General features: G+C 40.4%; 1 pseudogene; it reads right to left on the bottom strand.

Moving 5' to 3' along the window:
* Positions 1-3,230: 3,230 nt before the first annotated feature.
* Positions 3,231-3,303, bottom strand: LOC138845115 (U2 spliceosomal RNA; annotated as a pseudogene).
* Between the last annotated feature and the right edge of the window lie 7,850 nt (positions 3,304-11,153).

Below are 11,153 nucleotides of genomic sequence, written 5' to 3' on the forward strand. Positions count from 1 at the left end.
GGGGATCTCTAGAGTAAAGTACTTCCAGTAAAAGCATATGATTGTTGCAAGCAGAATCCAGAAGTGTAGAGCCTCAGGGACCCTGCAAAACCCTCTTCCGAGGTCCAGGCTGTCTAGGTCCCTGACCTTATATATATATATATATATATATATATATATATATGATAGTCAGAGAGAGACAGAGAGAAAGGTCTTCCTTCCATCGGTTCACCCCTCAAAGGGCTGCTACGACCGGTGCACTGCGCTGATCCAAAGCCAGGAGCCAGGTGCCCCCTCCTGGTCTCCCATGCAGGTACAGGGCCCAAGGACCTGGGCCACAGCAGAGAGCTAGACTGGAAGAGGAGCAACCGGTACAGAATCCGGTGCCCCAACCGGGACTAGAACCCAGGGTGCTGGAGCCACAGGCAAAGGATTAATCTAGTGAGCCACGGCACTGGCCCGGTCCCTGACCTTTTGCCTCTTACCAAGGATCTCCCTAGAGAAGACTATGATGATGACCAGTGTTGCTCTCCTTCCACCTCCCTCTGTCTATTCCAAGATAGTATGCATCTGTCAGACATTAGACTTTACAAGATCTTTACAAACTCACTCTCCCAGTTCACCTGAGGTTAGTCCATTGACGATATCACAGTCCTTACTACAGAAAAGAAAAACAAAACAAACCCTGAAAAACAAAGTCCAGGAAGCAGAAATGACCTCATTCCTTTATCAAAGCCTTTAAATACAGATTCATGTCACCAGGCTGTTTGTTTGTTTTCTGCCTGTTCATCTTCCCAAAGAACAGTTCAATGGACAACACATTGTAGGCTCTGTCATCTGATGCCTCTCTTTAGAATCAGAACTGTGGACTCCTGCCCTTATTAACAGTATGTCTAGCTGGTGCTAGTGCATGTGTAGATTTATGCAATTCTTAAAATTACAATGATTGGGAAATCAGAGACTACATTAAGGTGATAAGCATCTTTTAAGCACTTAATAAATCCGTAATTGACCATTCCTCAGTATGAAACCTGAAAAGAAGTCATAATAATTCTTAAAACAGATGAGAATTCATTAACTTCATATTCTTGACATTTATCATGAGATTTCTTTGTAAAAACTATAGCCTTTCTTCTTCCAGCTAAAAAAAGCAATGCTCAACTTCTTGGCGACCCTGGAAGATGGGCCTGGTTACGTGGAGTCAGACACCCTTTCTGGTGCTTATGTTCTGAGGGCTTCATTTTCCACGCCAGTGAAATGGGCCTGTGGAAGGCTGGTCACTCCCAGGTTGATCCAGGAGAGGAGAGATGGTTTATCCTTTAGATGGATAGTATGATTGGAACAAACACCACAATGCGTTCTCTGCTCTAGCTTGAAAGCAAGGCTATGTGAGCCACAAACACTCTGGCGTGAGGCTTACTCATCATCAAGATGCCCTCCTCAGTTGAAGTCACCCATGGAAATCCTTTCTTTCCCAGGAGTTCTGTAAGTCTCCCCCATGTTCCTTGCACAAGTCCTGGGTTAATGGGATTCAACAGGTGTTCTTTGAAGGAATTTACTCAAGAGTTTTTTCTTAATTTCCATGCTTGGGTGTCATAATGATTTTCATGCCAAATCTTTTAATTCTCAGGTGCAGAAAAATGTCCTAAGGGCACAATTACTGTGACAGATTTCCCTACGAAAGCAATTCTAACATAATGCTTGCCATTGTGCAAGATGAGCCCATATCACACTGCAAGCACACTCAAAAAAGGAGCATCTATTATTGCAGGCCTTCTTCGAATCAATGCCTGCTGCTAAACCATCATGATCACATGGTTACAAACTCTGGTTAATAAAGTGGCCATTGCCTTTTTGATTAGCCCTTTTCATGCAGAGGGCAATACACCAGTGTTGTAATACGAGATCCCATATTCTGGCTGATAACAAGGAGAGAATTGCTATGGAGGAAAGTAGAATCTGAAAGATCTGAATAAGAATTTTAGTGCTGCCATGTCTTCTGATTCTGGATAAATTATTGATCCTTTTAATTCTTATTATGTTTATGGGTAAAACAATAATAATGTCTATATTTAAGAGTGCCAATGATTAGGAAAATAAGTGGCATGATATATGAACATCATTTAACACAGTCATATAACCGGTCATATATCACAATGTTATTATCTTTTCCTCATCTCTCATGAAGTTCATGGCTCAGAACTTTGTTACAGATTTAGTGTAGGTTTTATGTGACACAAATAAAGACCCAAAGAGCCAAAAAAAACTGTTTTTTTTTTAGGGCAGCTGCACAAAGGTGTGATGGGTGGACAGAAGAGTGTTATCTATGGAAATGAATCGGAGACTTGTTCAGATTCTCCTTGGCCTCCATGAGTGAGAGCCCTTCCTCACAGGTTTAGGAGGGATACGAGGGTCTTACACATGGAATGAGGGTCTAATGACCTACTTTCAGAGAAAGCGGTAAGAGAATTCTTTTATAACCAACTCTCAAGGAAGACAAGATGGGAGAAAGCTAGCTTGTTTCTCCTGCTTTCTCAATTTCCAAGGTGCTTTACTTTGGAGTTCCACTTCCTGTATTCCCATAAATAGAATCCAAAACACAAACAATTTATAAATTCAACTGTCCTCTAATGGCATAAAATGATCTAAGGAACCATATGATCACAAGCCATGATAATGTGTCTGAAATTCGAAGCTCTCATAAGCACAAATACTGTGTCAATTTTTAACCCAGAAAAATCATCATCCCTGAATTACAGACTTGCAAGCTCAGTCCCCCATTCTAATCATTTCATCTGCTTTAGCCAAAAGTCAAGGTTATGCCTCACATCAGTTCATCTTATCTGTTTTATTGTCTGCATTTTATTATAAATTATTTTTAAAATATTAGAAAAAAGGAGTATGAGTGAATCCGTACCTACACACATACATATATTTTTTATAAGCAGTGGATTCTGAATTGTTGAGTACTGTCAACACATTAGAAGTTAGAAAATTACCATGAATAAAATGTATCTCTTTTTTATGCACCTTTTCTAACGTAGAATGAAAAGAACTTTAGCCATGTAGTGAAGTCACGTGGACTTTGATTCAACTCTTCTGCCAACTTCTCCAACTTGCTGATTGGTTCTTCCTAGACCCAAGGCTCTTCACCCAAAATATGGGACCTCCCCATTCTACATCATAATGGGTTTGTTAGGGTAAAATAAAATAAAATTCAGTATTTTTAAAAATGAAAATCTATACAGATGTAGGAGTACTTACGTATATTTGTTTACATTAAGTATACTACACTTGATCTTAGCCAAAAGGCCAAGAAGTGATATGTTTACATTAAATATAAAACACTGAGTTACAAAGTATTTTTATTATCATGAGAAAGAAGCAAAGACCAGAACTCTAATTTCTTGGCTCTTGATTTTTTGTTACCCATGTTATAGAGAGCAGAATTTCACCATCTTACTTTCCTAATGGAATACTGGACATGGCAATTACTTTAATAACTATTCCTTAAGAAGATCGTAAACTTCTACCTTCAGAAATACCTAAAATAACTTTACTCTGTTGGTTCAGAGTGATATAACCTGTGGAAAATGTAATCTCTGTCATTAAAATAATTCTCAGGCTATTTGGGCCGGCGCCGCGGCTCACTAGGCTAATCCTCCACCTTGCGGCGCTGGCACACTGGGTTCTAGTCCTGGTCGGGGCACCAGATTCTGTCCCGGTTGCCCCTCTTCCAAGCCAGCTCTCTGCTGTGGCCAGGGAGTGCAGTGGAGGATGGCCCAGGTGCTTGGGCCCTGCACCCCATGGGAGACCAGGATAAGTACCTGGCTCCTGCCATCGGATCAGCGCGGTGCGCCGGCCGCAGCGCGTGGGCCGCGGCGGCCACTGGAGGGTGAACCAAAGGCAAAGGAAGACCTTTCTCTCTGTCTCTCTCTCTCTCACTGTCCACTCTGCCTGTCAAAAAAAAAAAAAAAAAATTCTCAGGCTATTTGACAGTGTCCTTGGTTTTTTTTGTTGTTGTTGTTGTTTTGTTTTGTTTTGTTTTTCTCTAAACGCTGATAGAAGCTGGAGAGAAGTAGCATTTGTTAAATAATACTCCTTGATAAATATCATGCTGAGCATTTTATTTTTGTGACCACTGTCCAAAGACAAAATTGCAACACACTTGAAGACCTTAATTGGCTTTATTTGTGGTTCTAGAATCAGGCAACACTTCCTTCCATAAAGCAGGAGCTGAACAGAAGAGTTTGGTTGTAGAAAGGAGAATCAGAGAACACAAAGGAATTGGTCCTTGAAAAGTTAATTTCCTGATAAGGCAAGTACAGGGAGGAAACGCAATGGAAAAATCTCTGATTGTTTAACATCAGGTACTTTTCTTTGTGAGGATTAAAGCAGAGGAAACTTCATGATCATGCCCATTGAAACTATCCTGTTTGGGAATTTTGTCTGCTATCTCCTGATTTCTCAGATGGTCATAACAATTAGGTTTCAGTTTGGTCTTGTATAACTTTAGCATGATTGACTCCATTTGTATTTTTAGTCCTATTTAGTCTGCACTGTGCTCAGTGCAGGTGCTTCATCCAAAACAATGGCCTGCTGTAATTTTTACTCTACACCATATAGATCATTCAGTGAGAAAACCAGGGCTCAGAGAGCTTCTGTCACCTGCTCATCTCCAATCCCTGGTGAGTGACTGAGGGCAGACTTTAAACCAAGTGTGCATGCCTTCAAAGACTATTCTGATTCTCAACATTAAAGATAAGTATATACTAGGGCCAGCGCTGTGGTGTAGTGGGTAAAACCCATGCCTGCAATGCCAGCATCCCATATGGGCGCCGGTTCTAGTCCCGGTTGCTCCACTTCTGATCCAGCTCTCTGCTGTGGGCTGGGAAAGCAGTAGAAGATGGCCCAGGTCCTTGGGGCCCCTACACCTGTGTGGGAGACCTGGAGGAGGCTCCAGGTTCCTGGCTTCGGATCGGCGCAGCTCTGGCTGTTGTGGCCAATTGGGGAGTGAACCAACGGATGGAAGACCTCTCTGTCTCTAACTCTGACTTTCAAATAAGTAAATCTTTAAAAAAATAAGTATATTTTTAACATGAGAATTATTGATATAATGTAACATCTAAATTATTCAATTTGTTTGCCAAAGTTATTTTTATCTTTTTCCTCTGAGATTCTTTTTTTTAAGCTTTTATTATTTATTTATTTATTTTGTTTTTCTTGAAAGGCAGAGAAACAAAGTCAGAGACAGAGAGGCCTCATCCATTTGCTGATTCACTTCCCAAATGCCTGGTTTAGCTGGGGCTGGGTTATGCCCAAGCCAGGCACCCAGAACTCAATCCAGGTCTCCTACATGCATGGCAGAGACCCACCATCACCTGCTGCCTCCCAAGTTTACACACATTAGCAGGAAGCTGAAATCAGAAACAGAGCTGGGATTCCAACTCAGGTCCTCCAATTTTGAATGAGAGTGTCCCAAGCAGTGTTTTAACCACAACACTAAACATCCCCTATAGATATGAGGTCACTTTATAAGCAAAAGTGTAAAATTTAGGCCAAGAGTGTGGGGTAGAAAGCCCCTAAAACATGAGAAGAAGTTCCAAACTCCGGGTTGTTTCTCTGAGGCTGTTCCAGAAGAGCTTCTCTTACAGCATTCTACTTGGAGTGGTCCAGCCAGCAAAGAGCAGTTAACGTGGCAAGAAACCGGTTTGAGTCAGATCTTCACAATAGAAACTGAACTTTCCTCATAATTCTACTAAATTCCCTGCCATTTTCTGAACACACTGTATGGAGAAGCCTGAAGAAGATTTGTAAAAGGATTAACTTAATGTGACCTAGGACCAAAAGACACAAGGCCACAGGCTTGGAATGGGTCTTTGGAAGTGTCCAGTCCTAATCAGAAGTTACGTGTTACACAGTCAACAAATGGTGGATTTTTGTGAAAGAGATAAGGTAGAGGTCTAGTTTGAAACTTCTGCATGTGGAGATCCAGTTTTCCCAGCACCATTTGTTGAAGAGATCATCTTTGCTCCAGGGATTGGTTTTAGCCTTTTTGTCAGAGATAAGTTGGTTGTAGATGTGTGGGCTGATTTCTGGCATTTCTATTCTATCCATCTGTTTTTGTACCATTACCAGGCTGTTTTGGTTATAACTGCTATGTAATATGTCTTGAAATCTGGTATTGTTTTTTTTTTAACTTTTATTTAATGAATATAAATTTCCAAAGTAAGACTTATGGATTACAATGGCTTCCCCCCCATACTGTCCCTCCCACCCACAACCCTCCCCTTTCCCACTCCCTCTCCCCTTCCATTCACATCAAGATTCATTTTCGATTATCTTAATATACAGAAGATCAGCTTAGTATACATTAAGTAAAGATTTCAACAGTTTGCTCCCACACAGAGACATGAAGTGAAAGATGATAGATGATTTTTTAAATGATGATGAAATCAGATCAGACCTATCGTCATGTTTAATCCCAGTGAGAGTCAAGTTGGGAATTGATAATTTCTTTCTTTTTTTTTTTTTACAGAAGATCAGTTTAGTATGCATTAAGTAAAGATTTCAACAGTTTGCACCCCCATAGAAACACAAAGTGAAATATATTGTTTGAGTACTCATTATAGCATTAAATCTCAATGTACAGCACACTAAGGACAGAGATCCTACATGAGGAGTAAGTGCACAGTGACTCCTGTTGTTGACTTTACAAATTGACACTCCTGTCTATAGCATCAGTAATCTCCCTATGCTCCAGTCATGAGTTTCCAAGGCTATGGAAGCCCTCTGAGTTCTCCGATTCTTATCTTGTTTAGACAAGGTCATAGTCAAAGTGGAGGTTCTCTCCTCCCTTCAGAGAAAGGTACCTCCTTCTTTGATGACCTGTTCTTTCCACTGGGATCTCACTCGCAGAGATCTTTTGCCAGAGTGTCTTGGCTTTCCATGCCTGAAATACTCTCATGGGCTTTTCAGCCAGATCAGAATGCCTTTAGGGCTGATTCTGAGGCCAGAGTGCTATTTAGGACATCTGTCATTCTATGAGTCTGCTGAGTATCTCACTTCCCATGTTGGATCACTCTCCCCTTTATTTATTCCATCGGTTAGTGTTAGCAGGTGCTAGACTTGTTTATGTGCTCCCTTTGACTCTTAGTCCTTTCATTATGATCAATTGTGAACTGAAATTGATCACTTGGACTAGTGAGATGGCATTGGTACATGCCACTTTGATGGGATTGAATTGGAATCCCCTGGTATGTTTCTAACTCTACCATTTGGAGCAAGTCAGCTTGAGCATGTCCCAAATTATACATCTCTTCCCTCTCTTATTCCCACTCTTATGTTTAACAGGGATCACCTTTCAGTTAATTTTCAACACTTAAGAATAACTGTGTATTAATTACAGAATTAAACCAGTCGTATTAAGTCGAACAGACAAAAAAACTACTAAGAGGGATAATGTATTAAGTTGTTCATTAACAGTCAGGGCTATGCTGATCAAGTCACCGTTTCTCATAGTGTCCATTTCACTTCAGGAGGTTTCCTTTTTGGTGTTCAGTCAGTTGTCACCGATCAGGGAGAACATATGGTATTTGTCCCTTTGGGACTGGCTTACTTCACTCAGCATGATGTGTTCCAGATTCCTCCATTTTGTTGCAAATGACTGGATTTCATTGTTTCTTACTGCGGTATAGTATTCTAAAGAATACATATCCCATAATTTCTTTATCCAGTCTACCGTTGATGGGCATGTAGGTTGGTTCCAGGTCTTGGCTATTGCGAATTGTGCTGCAATAAACATTAGGGTGCAGACCGCTTTTTTGTTTGCCAATTTAAATTCCTTTGGATAAATTCCAAGGAGTGGAATGGCTGGGTCGAATGGTAGGGTTATATTCAGGTTTCTGAGGAATCTCCAGACTGACTTCCATAGTGGCTTCACCAGTTTGCATTCCCACCAACAGTGGGTTAGTGTCCCTTTTTCCCCACATCCTTGCCAGCATCTGTTGTTTGTCTTGAAATCTGGTATTGTGATGCCTCCAGCTTCGTTTTTGTTTTATAAGATAGCTTTAGCTATCCTATGTTTCCATATGAATTTCAGCATCATTTTTTCTATATCTGAGAAGAATTTCTTTGGTATTTTGATTGGAATTGCATTGAATCTGTAAATTGCTTTCAGTAGGATGGACATTTTGATGATATTGATTCTTCCAATCCATGAACATGGAAGATTTCTCCATTTTTTCTGTCTTCTTCTATTTCTTTAATGACTTGTAATTCTCATTGTAGAGATCTTTGACATATTTGATTAAATTAATTCCAAGGTATTACATTTTGGGGGGTCGGCTATTGTGAATTGGATTGACCTTGTAAGTTCTTTCATAGCCAAGGCATTGTCTGTGTGTAAAAAGGCTATTGACTTTTGTGTGTTTTTTATATCCTGCCATTTTACCAAACTCTTCTACGAGTTCTAGTAGTCTCTTACCGGAGTCTTTTGGATTTCCTATATATAGAATCATGTCATCTGCAAATAGGGATAGTTTAATTTCCTCTTTCTCAATTTGCATCCCTTTGATTTCTTTTCTTGTCTAATGGCTCTGGCTAAAACTTCCAGTACTATATTTAATAGCAGTGGTGAGTGTGGGCATCCAGTCTGGTACCAGATCTCAGTGGGAATGCTTCCAGATTTTCCCCATTCAATAAGATGCTGGCCATGGATTTGTCATAAATTGCCTTCATTGTGTTGAGAAATGTTCCTTCTATATCTAATTTGCTTAAAATTTTCATCATGAAAGGGTGTTGTATTTTATCAAGCACTTTCCTTGCATCTATTGAAATGATCACATGGTTTTTTTTCTTCAGTTTGTTGATGTGATGTATCATATTGATTGATTTGCAAATGTTGAACCTATATACCAGGGATAAATCTCACTGTTTTTGGAATTCTGGATTAACAGTTTTTTCTCTTAAGAATTGGAATATATCTCTCCATTCTTTCCTAGCCTATAGGCTTTCTGATGATAATTCGGCTGTGAGTCTAATTGAAGATCCTCTGAAAGTAATCTGGCAGTTTTCTCATGCACATTTCAGAATCTTTTCTTCAAGTTTTACTGTGGAGAGTTATGCTGTGGTGAAGATTTTTTCTGGTCATGTCTATTAGGAGTTTTATGTGCTTCCTATGCTTCAACATCCCTTTCTTACTCCAAATTAGGAAAGTTCTGTAACTATTTCCTAAAATTGCCTTCTAATCCATTCTCTCTTTCCACACCTTCAGTAACTCCTAAGATCTGTATGTTGGGTCATTTGATAGTATCCCATAATCTTCAAAACTTCTAATTTCTTCTTCTTTTGTTTTGGTCTGACTGTAAAATTTCCAGAGATTTGTCTTCTAACTTGTATATTCTTTCTTCTACCTCACCGAGTCTGTTGTTAAGACTTTTCATCACATTTTTATTTGTTCTATTGAATTCTTCAATATTCCATTTTAATTTCTCTTTAAAATCTCAATTTTATGGGAAAAATTTTCATTCATGTCATGTAAGAATTTGTTATTTCATAGATTTGCTTCTTATTACTCCTAAGGAATCTATAATCAGTTTTTTGAATTCCATTTCTTGAAATTCTTCAGTCTGTTCATTTTCACATTCTAGTACTGGAGTGTTGTGTTCTTTTGGGGGTGTGATGTTTTCTTCCTTATTCTTACTTCTTGAATTCCTGTGTTCATTTTTAGGCATTTGTAGAGATACTTGTTGGTTTTGTTTTTTTTCCCTGTGATAGCTTTCATCTTTGTGTTATGACTCTGTGGCTTAGTGGAGTGTCTGCTCTTTCAATGAATACCCAGAGGCATGTGCTGGGTGTGGTCAGTTAGCTCTGTTCAATGCTCCAAGGTGAGGGGAGTATCCAAGGTAATACCCAAGTTCCAAGTTGGGCATGGTAAACCTCTTCCTTTTTTTTTTTTTTTTATCAGAGGAGCAGTTTGTTCTGCTCTGTAGGCATAGTCTCATACTCACCTCCTCTCCTCGATGGAGACTAATGCCTAGGTGCTAGCTACAGTGGGTAGAATATTCATCTGTGCTGCCACAAGAACCACACAAAGGATCTGTGCACTCCTCTGTGTGAGCACAAATCTCACAGCAACGACCCTCACCAAGGTAACAGGGAGTCCTGAGTACATGGAGCTGCTCACAGTGACTGCCCAAAGCCACAGCCATACCCTATGCCCTCCCTTTCAGCCACAGTGTTTTTGCAGTCTGACACACAAGTCTTTACAGTCACGAGGACCTAGCCCCCATCAATTCTGCCAGCCAGATGGGCATCTCTTCTTGACTGATTGCTGGGCATGCACATGAGCTGGCACAGCTATTATGTAAGCCCAAAATGGTGCCTTCCCTCTCTCAGCTAGTCACAGGTTGCAGATCAGGGGGAGAGAAATGTGCCTCCTTTTTCTCCTTCTAGATTAGCAGGTATACTGTTATCCACAAGGTTCCAAGCTAGGCTCCTGACAGACTCTTCCCACAGGTTTATCTCCAATGGCTTGGGCTACTGCACTCTGGTCTCACCTCACTCTCCGAAGCTGGCACTGAGGCTCTTGGCTGCTGGGGTCTTGAGTCATGCACACCCACACCCTCTACATAGGTCCACAGTGTCTCTCTAATTTGCATGGAGTTTCTTCTGCCATTTTCTCCCTAACTCTTCCCTGAGATTTCACTCTCTCCACTTTTTTTAATTTTTCCTTAGACTAGAGCAGTGAGCTCCCTCCCTATTCCGCCATCTTGGAGCAAAGGCATGAAGATTATTGCAGACTCTGGAGTTTCAAGATCTGCACAGGATCATGGACAAGGGAGGGAAGGGGCAGTTTCTTTAGGGAGATATATGTTCAGTGTCATCTGTAAAGGTCATGGGTAAATAAAGCTTGACTGAGTGGCTCCCATCTGGTGACACCCCAAGCAAATGGATCTCTTGTATCCACCAACAGTTTGCCCTTAAATCAAAATATTTTGCATATTTCCTAAATAAATGAAAATAATGCAGACATTGAATTTTAAAAATTTAAGTGTTTGGGTGGGCATTTAGACTAGCAGTTAAGTCACTTTGGGGACTCTTACATATTGGAGGGCCTGCATTCAAGTTCTTGCTCTGCCCCCATTTTCAGCTTCCTGTTAAGGCAGCAAATG

This window comes from Oryctolagus cuniculus, chromosome 13 (assembly GCF_964237555.1).
Source record: "Oryctolagus cuniculus chromosome 13, mOryCun1.1, whole genome shotgun sequence".
In the NCBI taxonomy this organism is placed as follows: domain Eukaryota; kingdom Metazoa; phylum Chordata; class Mammalia; order Lagomorpha; family Leporidae; genus Oryctolagus; species Oryctolagus cuniculus.